We start from the raw sequence: 21960 nt of genomic DNA on the forward strand, positions 1-21960 counted from the left end.
GTCCATGTATAGGAACATTCAAGTAGTAGATATTTAATGCTGATAACATGTATATCATCTCTAGAGTTTATGGAGGTTAGAAAGGTAAAAAAAAAAATCTATATACATAATCTATATAAAAAAAAGCTAAGGAGTTCATTAGAGGCACAAAAAGACTTTCTGATTTAGCTTAGGATTTCGTCAAGAGCAGCAGAAAACAGGATAATAATAGGTTTTGTTAAATCACAGTGCTGGTGGAGGAGATTTAAATTTTATTTTCCTACAGCCTTAAATTTTCTGTCCATAAGTTTGCACACTGTGCAAAAGGGTTACATGTAGCTATTAAAGGATAAGAAGGATGTTATTTAATACATAAAAATGTAATCACTGGAATAATGATATACCAAATATATGAGATGTGCTGTTATTGGAAATGAATCAGCTTCAGTGTGGAAACAGGAATTCATTTCAGGCTATATCACATCACCCTGTTGTTGATTTATTTTCCAATATCAGCACATCTTGTTGTGTTTTATTCCTTATGTGCATAATTGTGGCTAATAATGTTGTCTCCTAGTGTCAGTTCTAGGCACAGAAGTGCATTAGGGACTATATACTGATGAATATACTGTATACTGGTTAAAGTGCTGCTGTGTTTAATTCCTAGTCCTTTATTTAATAATAATTTGCATTTAGCATAAGAACTGTAACCTGATCACACTTGGTAAGATATGGAAAACTTAAATATGCACATGCATTCATTACAAGACAGACTGTATATTTATTTCGGGTTCTCCTTATGCTTCTTTGACATTGCGTGTCTGTTTTACCGCCACCCCCACAACGGGGCAGAAGTCCCTGTAAGTGGGAGGAATAAATGCAACAGAGCGTCTGCTTCCTTAAATAAATGTATACGGAGAGTATACTATTGGTGTGTATAAGACAGGACTGCAAGTGACCTGTTTCTTTTGCACTAATAGGACATGTAGCCCATATCCCTCAACATGCCAGTCGTTTATCAAAATCTTACACCCCAACAGCACCTACCTTGGTGGTATTGCATTGTATTGGATTGTCGGACGTTACGAGTTATAAGGTAACACATAATGAGTTTGAGCCAAATGACTGGAGGAAAAAAAGACTCTCCCACTCTCCCATTGTTAATAAGAACAAATCCGTTTGCTTTAAAGTTTGCCTTGACAAAAGCACTCCATGGAAACGTCCTCCTACGCTTTTCCTCCACATCTTATTGCCTTTTTGTAACATTATTACCTCGGCACAAAAAAGGAAGAGCTGAGCTAATATGAGGAAACTAATGCCAGGATGATTAAATGACAAATCCAGCCTCTGTCTCCAGACACAAGTCCTGCAGCTGGCTCAAGCCGGACAAAGAATGATGCAAATAACTGGAAATGAGAGCAAATGCTGCTGTCTACGTTTAAGGATTATGAAGTCAGAGGAGGTAGGGCCCAGGGGATCATTTGTTGAACGTTTGTTATTGAACGAGAAATGTGTAGCTTTGGGGGAAATGACGTACGTTAAAAATTGTTAAGAGAACGAGTAATGGGAAAATAGATGTGTTTAGAAAAGCAGTGTATAGTGTGAAAAAAAAGATTCAAAATAGTGTGACGGATGAAATTTGTTGAAAGTACAGTAGTTTACATTTAAGGACAATATAATCTTAGAAAAAAAAAGGTTTAATCAAGGATATGTTAATATACATGGCATGGAATGATTTCCAATCTCTTCTATTAACTCATTTTCCAAGCATTAAACCGTAACTAACACATCATGCTGAGTGAATTAAATCTTTATTTAATATGAGTGTCATGAAACGGCTTTTATCTTGAAGCAATGAAGATTTGATTAACCTTGATTAGCTCCTCTTTCAGGTATCATGTCTTTTCAAGAGACGTGTTTCCTCATGAAAATCACAATGTATACTGTAACAGTGAGGTCCAAAAGTCTGAGACCACATTGAAAATCTGGGATTTTTTTTCATTTAAAATTGGAAATAAATAGAAGGCTTTAGAATTTTGAAATATTTAAAACAAAGAAGGTAAATGGACAATATCTTCAATATTTCATATTTAAGATTCTGCACTATTTCCTGGTCTCTCTTTAAAAGTAAGCAAATGTGTGATATTGTCCATGTTAACTGCTTTGGTCAGATTTTCCTCATGTCTAATCTCTTCTACTGAAGCATGTGATCAGACGACACTCTGATGGATTTGATCTAAAATGAATCAGAAGGTTTTACACAAACTTGTGGAGTTCATTCCAGCTCGAGTGCACACTGTCATTAAAGCAAAAAGGGGATGACCCAAATACTAAGAAACTCTGAAGTCCATGTAAATATTTAAAATATTCTACTTTTCACTCAATTGTTGTCAATAATATAATTTGTAATGAAAATTATTGTATTAAATTAGAAAAGAATGCAAAATAGAAGCATTTTCACTAGTGCTCTCAGACTTTTGGACCTCACTGTATATATGTAAGGAATGTACAACATGAGGGAAATTTTTTTTTTAATCTTACATTGTAAATAAATAAATAGTATATAAATAAATAAATAGTCTTCTCAATTTATGTTTTTTTTACTGATACATTCTGCTAGTGACTAACGTTATCCAATAATAACCAACTTGTTTAGCCAAAACTACCTCTGACCTCTCCCACCGGCATAAATAAGAAATATGATTTGATAAATATTGAACAGATTGAGTAAATTTTAAACTGCTTGTTCAGTTACTGAATATAATTATATTGTGCAAACTGAAAAAACTGAAAATTTTAATGCTTAGAGCAAAATGTCCCATTGTGGAAAATAAACAGGATTGCTTTTAGTAAAAAGTGCTTGTATTCCTTTATTTAAAACTTAGTAAACTTAGCAAAATAACAACTTCTTGTAGTCAATGCTCTTTATATAGAGAAACAAGACCAAACTTCAGCAACAACATGATAACAAGATAATATCAATTTGTTTTTCCGTCTGTAAACGATCACAAAAATGAACGTGTAAAATTCATTTATGATACTGTATGTTATAATAAACCCACAACACAATACATACTTAAACAATATCAAACACAGTTTAAAAAAAAAAGTGCTGCATTGCATGAAGAACCTAAAATGGATGACAAAAATAACAACATTAATGTCAAATCCATCAAATATGTTGACTAGCTAAAATGTTCCTGTTAGCTAAGCAAGAATTGTAGCTAACTAGCTAAATTAGCTTGCTAGTAGCTATCTGGCTGGTTTTGAGTAGTCTATGTAGTTAGGTCTGTTTACCCTGGAACTGAAAAGACAAGAATTAGATGTAAATAAATAACTAATTTATATTAGGTATCTATTCAAAAACAAACAAACAAACAAAAAAAGTTTGACGTTTGTTGAAAACTGAAAAATGTGCAGATTTGATGGCTATTAATAACTATTTAGTTAGCTTGTGCTAGAAAAATATTCGAACTCTGCGCGTTTCTTTTCATGAATGAATAATAAAATCATTTTAGACAGTTAACTGGGCAGAATTTAATTTCGCTGGCTGATATCAAGGCTGACAGATTCTGTAGCTGTCTGCTCTCATGGGAGAAAAAAAAAACATGTACACAAGTCTGTATCCTGATCTAATCTTTGATCAGAATTGACCCCAGTTCCACCCAATAAAGGAAAATATTCCAGACCGAAAGTTTGGCACAAACATATTGTAACTGCAGATATTGTTACATTTAGCAAACTATTGCTTAGTTGTACTTTTACACTGCAAAGCACGATTCAGTTTCGAGAATAAATAGCCTTAAAAATTTCTCATGAGTCAAATATTGGATGCAATCATGTTGAATGTCTGCAACATGAATACAACACGGAATTGCTGTGTTGTAATTTACCTCAGAAACAAATATAAACGGTCATCATGGGTGCTATAATTTTGGGATGTCCTCATCTGAATCCTGCTGCTCTCAAAGAGGGTCGAGAGCTCTCCGAGTCATCCATCAAACAATGTGCGGCTCAAGCTCCCTGATTCCCAAATGAAATTTTCCACAGCAGATGTTCTAGGAAGAGTGATGTGCAAGTGACCAGGACCTGAAGAGGCTCCAATCAGGCAAGTGCTGGAGATGTAGATGATCTGTGAGTCCCCTTTTACCCATAAGCACCTTAGCAGTACCACACATAGCAACAGATCAGATATTGTGCTGGTCTGTGCAATAGAATCTGAATTTATGTCTCATTAGTTATGACATATAGTGAATGGCATGGAGCTTAATGTTCTGTAAATCATCTTTTTCTTGCACATAATGGTGAAATGCTAGCATGAACATGGCTAATAACGAAAAAGGAAAAATTTTCGAAGTGGTTCCACCTGTGTTCTTATTACTGTTAGCTACATCAGCACCTTTTAATGGACTGATTTTGCAATTCTGAAGTGCTTTAGAATGTTTTTGTGAAATGAGAAAGGAAGAGCTGTGGGCACTAGACTTTTTCGACATGCTTTTAACTGAAGCAGACACACTTAACTTTTACCGTTCTAGTTCAGACTCCTCTCATTTTTAAGCCAACAGAAGGCTTGTTTATTGAAAGTACGCACACACACAATTAGACATGCTTGATTACTAATGTCAGCACTGTAAGACAAATAATGTTCTTCCTCGCACAACATAACACAGTATTACATAATACGCAATAATGCAGGCATTACCATTGACAAGCGCTAATTCGCTACTATTAAGGGCCATTAGCCCAGACCTGTGCACTTCACAAGCATTGTTTCTTGGAAACAAGCCCTCAATCCTGCCTACAAAAGAAAAAGCAGAATGATTATAGGGTGGGTATCGTAGCCATAGTCCTGCTATTTGACTTAATCCCATTTTCCAAGCTTCTAGCTGCTAATTCTTTAGCAAGAAGGGATAGTAATGTATTTTTATGATGTTAGTGTGCAACATATTTCCTCATTAGTGGTTGCCTGCCTTGTCATTAGTGTTAGTTAATTTGTCACAAATACAAGACTAGATGGCTTACACTGAGTTGACTTGTAGGCGTATAACGACAGCCAGCAATGTCGCTTGCAGGCATGCACTTTCTGGCTTTTTTAAGCTCTGACAAGAGATGGTGTGTACAATCTTCTGTATCCTTTATAGACATTACTTTTGTTTAAAATGTATTTTACGTTGTAGGTAAACCCAGGAATACTGTATATGAGACTGTGGCTTTAGTGGAACTGCAGATTTCACTTAAATTGACAGAAAACTTACCAAATTTGTCAAATATTCCTGATTATATATATATATATAATTTCATACACAACCCCTGTCCCCTCTCATATACAGTATGACAGTATGAGATAAACTTTCCATAGCTAACTACCATAACATCCCACTGCTGCTTTTTGAAGATGTATTGTATGTAGTCAAGTGTATTAGGGCAGTGGATTGTCAATAAAAATAAATCTTCAGAATTAAGCACAGACACACTAACATTGAGATTTTAAGTTTAAAGCAAATATGCCAATCACTGCAAATTGAAAAGGTTGAAAATAAAGCTTGCGATGTAGTTTAAACGAATAGCTAAATTTCTCCTCTTTTGCCAGAATACAGTATGATGTATTCATGAACATGCCCGATGATGGCACACAGCGCACTAGGACCTATACGGCTCATTGTAGCTTGAGACATACCACATCGGTCACTTTTCTCTCTTTGAAATGTGTCAGTAGCAAGAAATCCAAGCACAGATCAAACTTGACCATGTACAGGATCTTTTTGTGACATTGTTAGATTGAATAAAATCATCCCCCTATAGTATTAGCTGTAAATATTAATCCTCAGACGAGCCAGTCTTTATTCTTATATGTCATTCGTGACCTCTTAGACTCCCAGGACCTGTGGACCCAGGATGGGTCCAGGCTCGAAACCAAGCAAAAACGTGACTTGCAAGAGACCTACAGATTACATCTGGATCATGTCGGTTGGTTCAAACACTAATCTGTATGTCTGTTAGACGTCCAATGCAGTATCAATATTTAGGACAACTTTTGAATGTCTGTGGACTTGTTCAATATCTGATGTTTTAGACGTTGATAGATAGATAGATAGATGGAAAGATAGAGCCTTTCAACCTTATATAATTTTTTCTAAGTCTCATGTGTGCACATTCAGAGAATGGCATGTCAGTCATTTTTTTTCTGACATTTCCTATATCACAAATTAAGTCTATGTGCCATGGGTACTGTATCGCCTCATTTCTCGATGAATCCTTTAATCTGTGGGTGAAAAGGAGGTGCTAAGGAACAGGTGGGCTTCCAGCTGTTCCCCCGGCGCTCCGCCATCACCCTCCAGAGCCAGATGGAGCTCTTCCACACTTCCAAAAAAGAAAAAAAAAAAATCTGCTTTGAATGTGGAGGCCTCACAACCCTGCAATATGACAAACGGCTTTATTAATGTGCAGCTCTCCAGATAACGCTGTCAGATCGTGTGTGTGTGTCTGTCTCAGCGTCGTATGGAATGAGCTTGTTTTCAGTGCAGTGTGTCAGTAAATGCTGTTCACTGAGCAGTGCGATGCCGCAGATGGCACTTTGTCATAATTACAGTGAAGGTGCGATTATACCTGATTATACCTGATTATACACAGGACATATGTGTGGTATATAAATAGTGTACACCAAATTACATTTTTCACATGTTAATATGTTTTGTAAGAGAGATGGAGTAACACCATCTTTAACAAGCGTAATAAACAGGCACACACACACACTTGTAGTATTCTATTTAAAGTGTTTGGTTTTATAGAACCTAATTACTAAAATCTCAATACTGATATACTTAAACTCAATCCCAACCTCAGAAAGTCAGAGTAAATCTTTTATTTATTCTAACAAAAGTCACATTTTGGTTAAATAAGCATGACAAGATTCCAAGTTTTATCATGATGACAGAATTTTCATTGTTGAGTGAAAATTGTGTTGGTCCACACACATACACATGTACTGTACATATACACAACTTCCTGTTTGCGAGTACTGACCACACCATCAACTTAACGACCAGGGGGATAGTCTATGATGCGCGCTAACACAATAAATCAGGTTTATTTCAACAAACTCGGCTAATTTGTCAACTTTTGTTCCACAAACGATGCTAATCATAAGCCCCACCCCTCTGAGGTACTATGGCAACACATGATTTGGACAAACCTGCTCCGTGTCAGGGTAGTTTTGAAGCTTCATTTACCTTGATGAATTTTATTGCCCAAGCCTTGTTCTTTCGTAGTCCTCTTGGGCGTAAACAATACTCAAGAATAATTGTTCTGTTTATATAGCCAGATTTTTATTGAATTTAGATTTCCAACTTGTCTAAGCTTTCTTGCCATTAATAAAACAAAATCCTCAACACGTGATATTTTCCTGATATCTTACATGCGAAGGGAAAACGCTTCTATCTAAAGAGCTTATCCTTTCATCAAGAATAACATGAAAACCATTTTTAATTACATGTCTGGTAATCTGGGATGCAATTTTTTCATTAGTGTCATTAATTTTCATCCTTAGTGTTGGGTTAGAAACCTTAATTTATTTATAACATTCTTATTCATGGCATTACTAAATCACATTTCAATAAGAGGATTAAAAAAATCCTTCATCAATATTGTATGAAGATTCTATGAACACTGTTGATGGAGTAAAAATTGACTACAAGATGTTGGCCTGAGTAACTATCTAAATATTATATGATTCTTTTCTTACTGCAGTAGCAGCAATAACAGAAGTTAGGAAAATCTTCAACAATTTCCAAATTCAAACCCATCTTTTCTAAAAGTAATCATGAAAACATTATGTATTAAAAAAAAAAAAAACGTTTGACTCACACCTCCAGGGTTCGGGGTTTGAGTCCCGCCTCCACCCTGCGTGTGCAGAGTTTGCATGTTCTCGCCATGCTTCAGGGGTTCGCTCCAGGTACTCCAGTTTCCTCCCTCTCTAAATTGTCTGTAGCGTGTGTGTGTGTGCGCGTGTGTGTGCGCGCAATTGTGCCTTGCAATGGGTTGGTACCCTGTCCAGGGTGTCCCCTGCCTTGTGCTCTGATTCCCCTGGGACAGACTCCAGGCTCCTCCTGTGACCCTGTGTAGGATAAGTCATACAGTTAATAAAGGATTTTAAAAAATAATAAACATCTCAAAAATTTTATGAACACAGCACACTGAATAAAAATCTGGCCTTAAATTACAGCTACAAAAAAATTCCCCAGTTATGTGACTTTGTCATAGTTTACTATTTGTACTTTTTACTTGAGATCAAGTATGCATTTAGGATGATACTTTTGACTATAGAACCAACTTAAATATGGTTTGTTATAATTTGTTTATTTTAGTATGCATTTGCTCTGTCATATATTTTTGCGGCTTCTTGAGCTTTGTTAATTGCCGAGGTGTTGCCTTTATTCGCAAGAATGTTTCTACACTCATTGTGTAATAAGTCGTTGTTTAGCTGGAGTGGAAAAAGCGGCTCTCTCATTGGCTTATCTTCACTCGGCTACTAAGGCTGCTTGGACATCGTGTATCGTGAGTATACACATTAGGTATGATGCCGTAAAGCGACAAATCCAAAAGATTGGCTTGAATAATTGAAATTGGAAATTCAGATGTAGTAATCAAATGTAGTCTGACACTTTTTTTTTTTTAACTAACCCACTCAACGTATATTCCTAACTGCAATTACTGTCTGATGCACAAAAATGGAAAGAAAAGGTGTAACCTTGGTTTTGTCTAGTTCTGTCGTCTACAACCACAACAACAACAACAGTTTAAAGTTATTAAATGTGTATAGAGACATTACGAAGTAAAACAAAGCTTGGAAGACAGCAGCAGGGATCGTTGGCATATCTAGTGTGTGTATGTAGCTAGTACAGTTAGCTTTCACTGCTAATCTGCCAATGTTACACGTTAGCATGAAGCCTAGCATGTAAATCAAACAACCAATTTTCACACTGACGTGTGGAAGTGAACTTGTGTTTAACTAGTAGCGTAACCACTGCCGTTTTTCAGAAGAACTCAACAGTATCAGTTTCAAGACACTCAAAAGAAACTAGAAGCAACATGGCTGACTTGGAGCTTGCTAGTGTGAACATATATCTTTGCAGATGGTGGAGCTTCAGACATGGTCTTTCTCTCAAATTTCAGTTATTTCAAAACTATATTTCATCATGTTGATCTTTTCCCAATGTATGTTGTTTTTAACGTACCCTTTTTCCTCCAAGGAGAATCCTTCTCGTTGTTATCAGCTCAACTGAAGTTAAAACGGTGACCAAGTCAACATGACTGGAAGGAAAATTATGCCAAAAAAGTTATTTTAGCAATCCTACTGAAGCATTCCTATTGAAAAACATGTACCGGGGTGTCGGGGGATGTTGACATGAAAGTGTTGAATGCAGCACTGTAATGTAGGACCTGTGTGTTTGTGTGCTACAGCTGTCTTTCTTTATGCACCTCTGTTTACCTCTCCATGGCACTCGACCACCCAGATGAAGGTTCTGTCTGGCACTCGGCCCAGTCCACTCACTCACCTCCATCTGCATGCACCTGTGTGGCTCAGCAGGACTAAATCTACCACAGCTTACCATATATCATCATTAAAGCCATGATATTCGTGATTCCATGTGTGATTAGAGCAGACCGCTGTATGAGAACCCAGTGATTTCAAATGAAGCAGTTTCTTTTCTTGTTTCAGCCTACAGCTCAGCTATTGCAGGATTTCTTATGCAACATCATATGAACTTTATTCTTGCAAGAACCTTTTGTGGATTCTATATAGATCTGAAGACGAGTATTCGTTTTAGTCAGAATATTTCATTCATTATCCAATATAGCCTTGCTTGTCAAACTCGCTCCTTCAGTGTTCAGGACTCCCCCAAACACTGCCTCCAATGAAGTCATTAATGTCTTGCAGTTAAATCGAACATTACAATGAAAAACAGCATCATCCACGGTGGTAAGAAGTCTTATTATACGACTGTGTTGGCTTTTATGACCCTCAATTCACCAGCCCACTTAATCACAGTCTTCAATATGATTAATTCCCAACCCCCTTCACCCTGGAGCAGGAAAAGCAACAAGCCTTGCATGGATGATTTCATACCTAATTACCTCGATTACCTCTGAGAGCTCAAAGAACTTGAATGTGAGTTGCTTCTCATTTATTTCACAAAGGTTCCGAATTCAAAGTCTGTCTAGAAGCGCGTACAAATCCTCTTTATATTAATTAGAGTCAAAAGTTTGCACCGTGAAGTATTGAGTTTTGCCGTGTTGGTAGACAATTTGTAGAGAAAGTTGTGGATCACATTCATCCTTAGGGTGATGTTCTTTGCCGTACTCACTTTTGACCTTTACAGCTATCCATTGTGTACTGTACCTTCTGAAAAGATCAGCCCAAGCAGAGACAGGGAAGGGGGAGACTTGCTCAAAAGTCATGATCAAATGTTACTCTGCTGAGCTGACACTGCGTGAAGGGACCTTACGTGAAAGGTTTCATGCTGGAATCATGAAGAATTATTGAGGTCATGACACCATAAATTGCATGTCACGGAAATGCAAAATTAATAGGACCGAGATAAGACAGACTTGTACAAATTGCATTAGTGTCAGTCTTTATTACAGAAGAATAAAATAGAGCAGTGCTGTATTTGAAGCTGCTTTCTTGTCTTGAAATGACAGCATGACTGGATCGTTTCACCCGCTCACCAACACACGTCTGTAATTACATGAAAAGCCACCAGAGTCCAGTCTTTTTTTCAGAGAATAGTTGATTGTCTAACCCTAATGCTAACTTCCTGGGTAGATCCCTGGAATTCACCCTTACACACACACGGTAATTGTTTTCCACAGGTACAGATTAGCAGAGCTCACTGCCAGAAAGGTGGGTAGGTGGTGTGTGTGTGTGTGTGTGTGTGTGTGTGTGTGTGTGTGTGTGTGTGTGTGTGTAGGAAGAAAAGCCTTCAAATTCCAGAGCATGCATTTAATCCATGGTGTGTGACAATGTGGCCTCGTGGAGAGGAGCTGATATGCCCTGACATTCGCTCCCAAGGGTGGATGAGACCACCATGAGTTGATCCGGGCGTGGGAAGTGCACAGCTGCTTCCCCAGCTTTATATACAGAGCTAGAATAAAAGAAAATTAAAGAAATTGATATGCTTGTGCTTGCAAGGTTTTCTATTGTGTTCATGCTTAAGCTTGAATTATGGGCGGATCCAAGGGTATAACCATCACCCTTATCAGTGCCCTTTGGATTAATTCTATTGTTTTGATATCACAATAAGATATATACTATTAGTATTTTAATTTCGTTCATATTAAGATTCACATACTAAGCTGGGTTGGCTGTATCAAGGGTTATTCATGTGAAACCAACAAAATTGTGTAGCTGCCTGTGAAAATAACAGCACAAAATATTGACCACAATTGAGTATTTCTGGCAATAATGTACTTTGAAATCTCTCCTTCAATAAAAAAAAAAATTTAAATATTTACATTGTAGAAATGTTTTCTTTAGGTTAATTTCTAACCTTGCCTTGGCTCTATACCTGCGAAAATCATGTTCAGTAAGGAGTCAGTTTATCAGCCATGGTGGTGAGAACAGTCAGTCTGCGTTAAAATGTCATAAGGAATGTTTACCTCAGGTGATGTGACAGAGAATGATGTGGATGATGCTGATAATCAAAATGAGAACTCATTTCCCATTATAAATTTATAAAAGCTAACGATTTATCAGTGGTGTAGAGTCGTTGCTTAGTGGAATTGGAATGAATCAGTGGAATTTGGAGGTAATCAGACTTTAAAATGATAGAACTTTACTTGTAGTTATGATACATGCAGTTTAGGAAGACATGTAGATTTCAGAACAATGTATAGTAGAAAAACTCTAAATTTGGACCATATGAAGGACCGCCACACTATATTAATAGTCTCACTGATCCCTAAACAAGTGCTACTATGCCGTTCCTGATGTCATTCATGCTGTGGCTTGATTATCTGCTCATAAAAATGTTTTACTGATAATGAAATATCACCAGAAATTGAATGGGAACATAAGCTAACACAATTGATTTTTGGATAAATGGTTCAGCTAGCTACTGAGCTGAAAGCATTGGAGTGTGTTCATTTTACACTGAATCAAGCTTATGTGTTATGTTTAGAGATAATTGAGTTCGCCACATCTGAGTTTCATTCATTTATGTTCCTCCTGACTTGAATTAGCAGCTATGAGTAATTATAGGATAGCTTGCCAGCTAGGAGGGAAAGCATATTTCTTAGCAGTCAGATACTGGCAACAGTTTTGCTCCATTCTGGGCAATCCCTTTTAAAATAACCAACTATTCAGCACATGTGTATTATTTTACCTTAATAAACAGCCAGAGTGACTGTAGCCTTGTTTCCATTTCACTAATGTTACTTAGCTAGCTGTAGCTCTAACGAATCAGTATGATGAACAGATCCCCGGAAGCTACACATCTTTTTTTTCTGAATATTCTGTCTTTGTTGAATGTTCTTTCTCTTAGTGTTTGGAGTCCATTTTAGGTTTTCTAGAGGTCCAGTCCATTACAGTTCACTCCTGCGCTCCAGTCCACATGCTCTAGATTTCCCCATGCCTCATTATTGCTCTGTGAGTCATTATTTGAGTCACTGGCCAATTAGACCTGTTAGCTTAAAGCTTAGCTCTTGTTGCTTGTGGATACACTGATCTGATTGTTACTGAATCTTGTGCTTGATATTGGACCTTAGATATTCGCTCTTTCCCCTTTGATTTTGGTGTCTAGATCCTTTTAGCTTTGTTCGCTGTGTAATGAGTAAGAAAGTAGGATTTATTTATGAAGCATTTTTATACCACAGGGTATAAAGAATTCACAAAGAATTCTCAAATCAGAAGGTGTGCAATCATTTTCTCTAATGGCACAGTTCTGGCTGTAATATAAATGACAGGTTTATATCATCATGCTCGTTCTAATATGTTATTGTTTCTATAGTAACGGCTCATACACAGGGACTGGTATGGAGGACGCTCCACATAATCTAAGGCTGATAATTACCAGATTATAAAAAAATATGGTCATGAAAAAAACAAGAAGTCTTCACTTTGTAACAGTTATGTGTCATGTGGAGATTGTTTTTGCGCTCCCCTGTTTCTCAGTCACATGACAAGCTGCATTTTTCATCTTATTAACTTCAAGAAAGAGAAAAAAGAGAGGCTTGCCCACTGTGTTTTTTTTTTTGCTTTGTTTTGACTCAAAGCATCAAAGAAATGGTACAATAATTAATGATTTTTACAGAGTTCCTCCATTTTCACAGGCTCAAAAGTAATGGGACAAACTAATATAATCATAAATATTAGATTTATTTTTATTACTTGGAGGTAAATCCTTTGCAATCAATGACTACCTGAAGTCTGGACCCCATGGGCATCACCAAATGCTGAGTTTCCTCCCTTGAGATGATTTGCCAGGTCTTTACTGCAGCCATCTTCAGTTGCTGCTTGTTTGTGGGTCATTCTGCCTTCAGATTTGTCTTCAGTAAGTGAAAAGCAGCTCAGTTGGGTTGAGGTCAGGTGACTGACTCAGCCATTTAAGAACATTTAATTTCCAAGCTCTTGGGCTGCTTTCTCAGTATGTTTTGGGTTGTTATCCATCTGTACTGTAAAGCGCTGTCCTATCAGTTTTGCAGCATTTGACTGAATCTGAGCAGAAAGTATAGCTCTGTACACTTCAGAATTCATCCTGCTACTTCTATCAACAGTCACATTATCAATAAACCCCAGTGACCCAGTTCCATTGGCAGCCAAACATGCCCATGCCATAACACTGCCTCCACATGTTTGACGGATGATGTGGTATGCTTTGGATCATGAGCCCTTCCTTTCCTTCTCCATACTTTTCTCTTCCCATCATTCTGTTACAAGTTAATCTTGCATCAGAACTGGTCAGGCTTTTTTTAGAGGTTTTTTAGCAAAGTCTAATCTGACCTTTGTGTTCTTGAGTGTTACCAGCGGTTTGCATCTTGAGGTAAACCATCTGTATTTACATTCATGAAGGTGGCTCTTGATTGTAGACTTTGACAATGATAGGCCTACCTCCTCCAGAGTGTTCCTGACTTGGCTAGATGTTGTGAAGGGGTTGTTCTTCAATAAGAAAAGAATTCTGCAATCATCCACTTTAGTTGTTTTCTGTGGTCTCCCAGGCATTTTGGTGTTGCTGAGCTCGCCAGTGCATTCCTTCTTTTTAAGAATGTACCAAATTGTTGATTTGGCCCTCCTAAAGTTTCTGCTATCTCTCTGATAGGTCTGTTTTGGTTTTTCAGCCTAATGATGGCCTCGTTCACTTGCATCAACACCTCTTTGGACGGCATATTGAGAGTTCCCATGAACAGCTACCAAATGCAAATTCAACACTTGGAATCAGCTCCAGACCTTTTATCTCTTTAATTTATCATGATATAAGGAGGAAACAGGCCACAGCTGGCCATGAAACTGCTTATCAGTCAATTGTCCCATTACTTTTGAGCCTGTGAAAATGGAGGAACTCTGTAAAAAATGGCTGTAATTCCTAAACGGTTAATGCAATATTTTTGTTAAACCCCTTGAATTAAAGCTGAAAGTCTACACTTCAGTCACATCTTGATTGCTTCATTTCAAATCCACTGTGGTGGTGTACAGAGGCAAAATTACCAAAACTGTGTCACTGTCCCAATATTTATGGACCTGACTGTATATATATATGTGTATATATATATATATATATATATATATATATATATATATATATATATATATATATATATATATATATAGTATTTGGTAATATATAACCAAACAGATAAAAGCACCAAACAAAACAATGTACTAGTAGGTTTTAAGACAAATTTGAATCCCAAATTGGAGGGGCATGTCTAATAGCTGTTGGTTATCTGTGCCAGAGTCTATGGACATTTAATGGTGAGCTTGAAACAGCCAGTAGATTTTGTGAGGAAGATCTCAAGGATCTTTGCACAATCTGATGTAATATATAAAGATATAAAAACAATATCAAGAGGGACCAGCCTATTAAGAGTTTTACAAACATATAACAGAACTTTAAACTGAACTCTAAAATGAACTGGGTGCCAGTGAAGCGAAGTGAAGACTGGTGTAATGTACTCTCATCTTTGTGCCTGTGAGCAACTTGACAGCAGCATTCTGAACTAAATGTAGGCAGGACGACAAGGAATGATTGACTGCAGTGGTAGTCAATACGAAATGAGATGAACGCCTGAATAATTTCTCTATAAATCATTACAATATAAGTATATTCTGTATATAGTGACTTTGTTTCACTGGGTATAGGGTGTAGGCCATTTTGCTTGGGGGTTGGGTTTATGTGTTTCTGAGTATGTACTTTGTTTTCTTGCTTAACTTTTGTGTAGGGAAGTTGGCTGTGGCATCTCACCACTGTTGGCAGGCATATCTGATGATGCTCCCATGCAGAAAAAAATCCATGCAGAACGCAGACCCAGAAATGTGTTAGTCAATTGGAGTAACTGACAGATGATTGCAGTGCAGCTTGGACCAGCCAGAGGTACACTTGACTCTCAGCTAAACAGCATTGCATTTTTCTTTTTTTCTTTTTTTTTTCGAAAACACACAGAGATTGCAGGAGCAAACTGTGTGGCTCATGGGGTATTTCTGCTCAAATGGCAGAAAGGTCTGCCCAATAGTAATAGATTTTGCTCAGCAAGAAATAAAATCAGAGGGAACATTGCATCTTGCCTATCCATATACGCTTTGAATAAGGTTGCTATGGCCTGACCCTATGCCAGGATGTAACACTGGATTATTACTGGCTAAGGTATTAGTCATATTTCATTGTATACTATTGACTCTTGGTTCTGATAGCAGGGGCAGAAATTGGTTATTTGTTTGCGAACACCATTAGGTTCTTTCTGCTTCAGTTAACTATAGTATATTCTACCCTGCTAGCCCAGTGTATGGCATTACAGTGGGGGATTTTATACTTATAATATATCCAATATCCAAAAACTCCATGTAAAGAATCCATTCTCTGGTCACACAGTGTTGCTCTTATTGTCAAAATGTGTTTATTTTGAACATTTTACTGATTTGTCTGACTGTGATTGTATAGGTTTTCTGTAATTGAGACTTTCTACATAACTCAATCTGTACTGAAGCTTAGCAAGCTCAAAAAGACTCTCTAGGTTCTAATCTCTGGAGTTTGAGACTTTCAATATAAAATGTGGACTCATCATATTTACCAAAGTACTTTACATCTATCGTCATTACTATGTCTATGTTCCACTTCAAGCCTCTGTACCAGCGGCAGCTCAGACATTGCATAAGATGAGTAAAGTCACAGATATTCAGAACAGTTTACCTGGGTCAGCTGTGATAAAGTTAGGGATTATATTATGTAGATATTTGGAAAGTTTAAACAGCAGATTTCTAGATCAATGCTACTGCAACATTTGGTTTGGGCGTTTATGATGATCACTATTTGATTTTATTAAGACCTACATATCATCAGATCCTGAAATCACACAGTTCTTTTCTTCTTGTATCAATTGACCAGTTGACTGAGAAATGGATGTCAGTAAATATCAACAGCAATAACACATCATGGTACAGTAGGGAGGTTTAAAGCTATAGACGGTGATATTGATGAGGCTGGAGTCTTAGACATAACTGGCATCATGATGTTTACCACAGCAACCCAACTTCCCACTGTGAATACACTATTACATGACTGGGAGGATATCTATTACTTTTGTTATCAGTTCCCAATCCCTCATGACAGATACTCATGTTTACAAAGAGACTGACTGGTGGACTGGTATTGACATCCAGCCTCTGTCTGTGTCTGAGTTATTTTTGTGCTTCACCCCTCCTTAAGATCTGATGACCTCACCCACAAAAAATGTGGATGATAGTTAATAGCCTAGTGAAATACAAGTAAAAATAAAAAAAATAAAATAAAGTACACTCCAAACCCTATCTTTTAAGATGTTTGTTCCATTTTTTTTCTTGAACAATATCCTTATTGTTCATCTGACCAGTTCTTTGATAAGTTCTTACTGATAATGGTGCAAACTTTCACTGAATGGATAAAATTAGCTTTATTATACACTCAATCTACACCTCATGTGCTGACAGATTTTCTTTCATACTTATTAGATAATTTTTAGATTACATAAGGCAGCAGTTTTGGAACTAAGTGCCACCTTTGATCGAACCAGAATTCAAGTTCGACCAATTCAGAGACGCTACAAAAACCTCAATATCCAACATGAGCACAAACAAACACCGGAAACCGGAACTTTGTGAAATTAAAGAGTCATCGGTCCTATCTTTCAGGAGTGCATGTTTTCGTTGGCAGTGTCACCAGCTGCTGGACTTGTGCTGTCTTTGGCAAGGACACAGCATTCCTGTCTATCATTTCCTGCTACAGGTGTGCCAGATGTACAAGCGTGTATAGTGCTTTCAACTAAGCGCAATTGATTTCCAAATTTTTAATTAGATTTATTTACAGGAAGGCAATTTACTGTACTGGATAAAACATTTTATCTCAAATAAATATGTAAATAAGTAAATAAATAAATAAATAACACGATACAATGCTTGTATTTTCTGAGAAAATTGATCATGACACATGCCTGGAAACATTAAAAACAGCGAAAGCCCCTATTAGCACATTTGAACATTCAAGTTTCCTGTTTTTTATTTAGTTGAATCAACCCAGGACCATGAAAACATTGTTGTTGTTCTTTTGGCTGCTCCTGTTAGGGGTTGCTACAGCAGATCATTGGTCCATATATTTGATTTGGCACAGTGTTTATGCCATGCCCTTCCTGACACAACCCTCCCCAATTACATGCGGGCTTAGGATCAGCACTCGAACCCTGAATGAAGCCCGTGCTGTGGTGGTAAGAGCGCCGTGGCCTAACCACTAGTCCTCCAGGGACCTAGGACCAGGACACACTAACACTGTCACTTGGCATTTTCCGGTGTTTGACTTCTCAGATTAATGATTCCGATGCTGGTTGAAACTGATATAACAGTTTGGGAAATTTTAAAATAATTTAAAATCATGTTGGCCATGGCTGGTGATAATCTTACAGCGGTGAGTAAGTTGAATACATGCTGATAAAAAACCGTTGCCCACCCAACAAATTTGATCTGGCATGCCACTTTCTCAGCTTGGGAAAACCTGCATTTATTTTAAGTGTTATAAAGATTGAACTGCTAAGACTATTACTGCGTTTAACCATTTTTGAAAACATTTTCTCCACTACCTACCTATTATTAGCTCAGTCTCCACTGGCAGCCTGTCTTTTATGTTTCCATTACTGTGGTTGGCCTTTTTTCCATTTAGTGACCAAGTGGGCAGTATGTCCCTTACAAAAATGCTTACCAGAAGCTTGGTCATGTACCTCTTATAAATTGAAGTGTTTATTCTTCTTACAAGCACCGTTTTATAATATGCTCTATTTTAGACCAAGGAACGTCACACAAGCTTTGAAAAATTACAAATAGGGAAGGTTTTGGTATTGTTTACTATCCATTCTGGAGAACTGTTATTGCAATACCTTGCCATAAACGTGAAGACATTTCTTCAATACGGTAGGTAGGTCATAAATAGCTTTTTTACTGACAATAAAAATACTGCATTGAATTGAGTCTGCCTCCATTTGAACGTGAAGTCATTCTCTCTGTGCAAGCCAGACGTTTTGTTCCATTTTTTAGTTTTATTTTTTATTAGATGAACCAAAGGCTCGATGCTTCTGTTTTCTCCTGTTTGTACACCATGAAAGTAGCACTGCATTCATGGTCAGATTCCAATACTCTGTGCTATCAACATAGAAAGCATGATATAGAGAATATGACTGAAAGCGTCTATTATCTGAGCACACCATTTGTCCTACACTGCAAAAAAAAAAAAAACACATCTTAGCAAGGGAAACTATCTTGAATATAGTCAAATTGATCTAGTATTTCCTATTATATGATCACAGTGAACCAAATATAAGATTAATAAGCATATTTCTAGACTTTTTTTTTTACTCATTTCAAGCTTGAAATTGTCTTATTCTACTGGCAGATAATGTTGCTTCCTTCTAGAAAAAAAAAAAAAAAGCTTAAAATTAGCAAAATTGCCAGCCAATAGAATGAGGCTATTTTAAGCTTGAAAATGTTTTAAAAAATGTCTAGAAATTGGTTAAAAAAATCTTATATTTGGTTTATTGTAATATAATTGGAAATACTAGGAAAATTCGACTATATTTAAGATATTTTCACTTGATAAGATGTCCTGTTTTGCAGTGTAATTTTGTGCTTTAGGCACTGAAGCTTCTCACAAAAAAGCTTATAGAAAAGTTTGCACAAAAAGCCATATTAGTGCAAGATGTTCTCGAGTAGTTTGTCAAAAACATGCCAAAGTTTCCCTAAATTATATTTCACTGGCTAAATTCTGAAGATGACTAGTTTTCCTTTAATAAACCAAAAAGGCTTTGGACTGTAAAATGGATTTTATTATAAACACACAAGCATATTTTACACATAAGAAAATATTAAGTTGTAATTCCTGATCGAAGTCATCACACACAAGCCTCAGACATCTTCCACAAGAATATCACCCATTTCTACATTCACTTTTATTTTAAAAGTAGGTCTTTAGTTCTTTAGAAGTTGTACAGGCTGTTATAAATGGTATAACTCAGACCTTCTTCTGACTATTCCATAGAGAGCCAGTGTACTTGTGAAAACATGGATGAGAAGTCTACTGTAAAATGCAATATCTCAGTAGTTTCAAAAATTCTAGAAAGGTGTTGCTACTGATTGGATACTGTTTGCATGGAGAAAAACATTTTAATCATATTGCACAGTGAACTGGTTAAAATATATTCATAACTAATTCCATGTGTTTTTTTATTCCACTTATTAAAACTACGTTGCAGGTGAAATGTTTAGAAAATATTATCCCCTTTCTTAATATTAAATGGCTATGTTCTGTGTTTTTAGAATAGCGTCAACCAAAACAAAGATGCCGATTGATCGCCCAGGTGCGAAGCTGAAAATGCTTGAAGGTTTGAGCTCTGTCTTGGCATTCAAACTGCACCCTTGTTAGAGAAAAGTCCAGGATCTCAAACATCAGTGACTGCTACAGATGTATTTACCAGACAAATGTTTTGCTACACAAAAGATACTTTTTCAACAAGGCTTTCGGAAATGCGCCATTACTGCATGTGCATTACTACAGTAATGAACACACTGGCGCAGTAAAAGATGGAAAGGTCTTCTGTTCAGTGGATGAAAGGAACTGTGTTACTAAATATATATTAAATTGGTTAGTTTCTTAATGCACTGTACACATCAGTTGAAAATGACCTTCACGAACTTTTTGAGAAATGGCAACTCTGATGGAGTTGTTAAGGGACAGAAACATCATCGTATTAATATGGAATATCGATGGCATTCCTGTGTTCAAGTCCTCAAATTATCCCGTGTGGCCTATTCAGTGCACATTTAATGAATGGTTTGTCCTTGATGTAAAGCCAGATTAAGGAAAGGAGTGTACTCTGGTCCAATAAAAATCAAACAAGGTCTATCTCCTGAAACTTTTTGCCAGTGAAAGTATCCAGCTGGCTAGTAAGCTGTCGAGGCGCCCTCGCTGGTCCTGCAGTGTCAGTGCAGGAGCAGTGAGGGTGGCCAATCAGTTTTAGGCCTACCTTTGGAGGTGCTTTGGAATAAAGGGGAGGGGGGCATTTCTATCTATCTATCTATCTATCTATCTATCTCCGTAGCGTACAGGCACACATGAGCACACAGACAGGCTCACTCATTCAACCATCTTCCAATTCACTCCCTATATCCTCCAAGCAATTACCTTTATTTATTTTTATAATAAATGTAAACTATTTGCAAATGCTATTTTGGGTCTGTGTCTATTTTATGTTTTGCGGTCACACAAGCCGGCTGTAAGAAAGCAAAATTGCATATTTGAATGTGTAAAAGTGATGCTACTGAGTGGCACAATAAATAAAAAAAACCCTTCTCCCTATTGTCATGAGTTTGAATACGCCATCCGTTGCCAGGAGCCAAAGGAGCAAAACTGGCCATGCTCTCTTTTTGATTCTGGAGAAACAGTCCATCAAGTCATATTTAAACAAAGCAAGAATAAAGCCAATGAAGTTAAATGCAGTTTCCAGAGTGAAAAGTATTCACCTTATTGTTGAGCAATCACAAGAGTCCTGATGATGCCATAGCCATCCATGGCTGGGAGCCAAGGGAGCAGAATTGACCTCGATTTCTGGGTGGGAGAGATAGCATACCCTTTCTCCCATGTCAATCAGAGCAACACTAACCAATTGTGGGCATCTGTGAGCTCATCTATGTAGGCTTCATGTGTCTCAGAGGATGTACATGTTAGCCTTCACCCTTCCCGGTTGGTAACTGGCTGGTGGGTTGGAAGTAGCAGGTGATCAAATTGGGAAGAAACACAGGGGAGGGGAAAAGTTGTGGATCCATTTTGGAGCAGGGAGAAAGGCTACATTAGTGTTTACTCACTGTCTATTGCAACCGATTGTCAGCAGACTAATGAAAGAATTCTCCAATGTGGTGAATTTGCCACATCCAAAACCTCTGTAAAAGGAGTTTTTGGTCCACTTTCAAAACTACTTCATCTCAATATGTCTGAGATTTTGGTACTTTCCAATCTATAAACTCTACTCTTTGGTGTTTTGTTGGGTTGGGATTGCATTTGGTTGGATTGCAATTCATCAACAAATTGGATGCACTCTTTGTTGTGAGGCAACAAATGAATGAGCAGCAGACGTCAGCCCATCAAACGAAGTGTTGTTTCTTTGGGACCAAAGTGCAAGATATAGCAAAGAAGTAGCACGTTATTCAGGACTACATAAAGTACAGGTACATAACAGTGTAAGACAAAAATCTACAAAAAA

At 37.2% G+C, this 21960-nt stretch overlaps 1 long non-coding RNA gene across 2 annotated transcripts in view; it reads left to right on the plus strand.

Annotated features, from left to right (window-relative positions):
* The window catches only part of LOC113540309 (uncharacterized), a 70666-nt gene extending 49911 nt beyond the window's left edge, over positions 1-20755 (plus strand). The window contains exons 3-4 of one of the 2 annotated variants that reach the window (XR_003404018.3): positions 15415-15566; positions 20021-20755. This is a non-coding gene — a long non-coding RNA (uncharacterized LOC113540309). Of the gene's footprint in view, positions 1-15414; positions 16268-20020 lie in introns of those variants that run through there. The other variant, XR_003404017.3, reaches the window with a different exon arrangement.
* Positions 20756-21960: the final 1205 nt, after the last annotated feature.

This window comes from Pangasianodon hypophthalmus, chromosome 5, assembly GCF_027358585.1.
Source record: "Pangasianodon hypophthalmus isolate fPanHyp1 chromosome 5, fPanHyp1.pri, whole genome shotgun sequence".
NCBI classification, from domain to species: Eukaryota; Metazoa; Chordata; class Actinopteri; order Siluriformes; family Pangasiidae; genus Pangasianodon; species Pangasianodon hypophthalmus.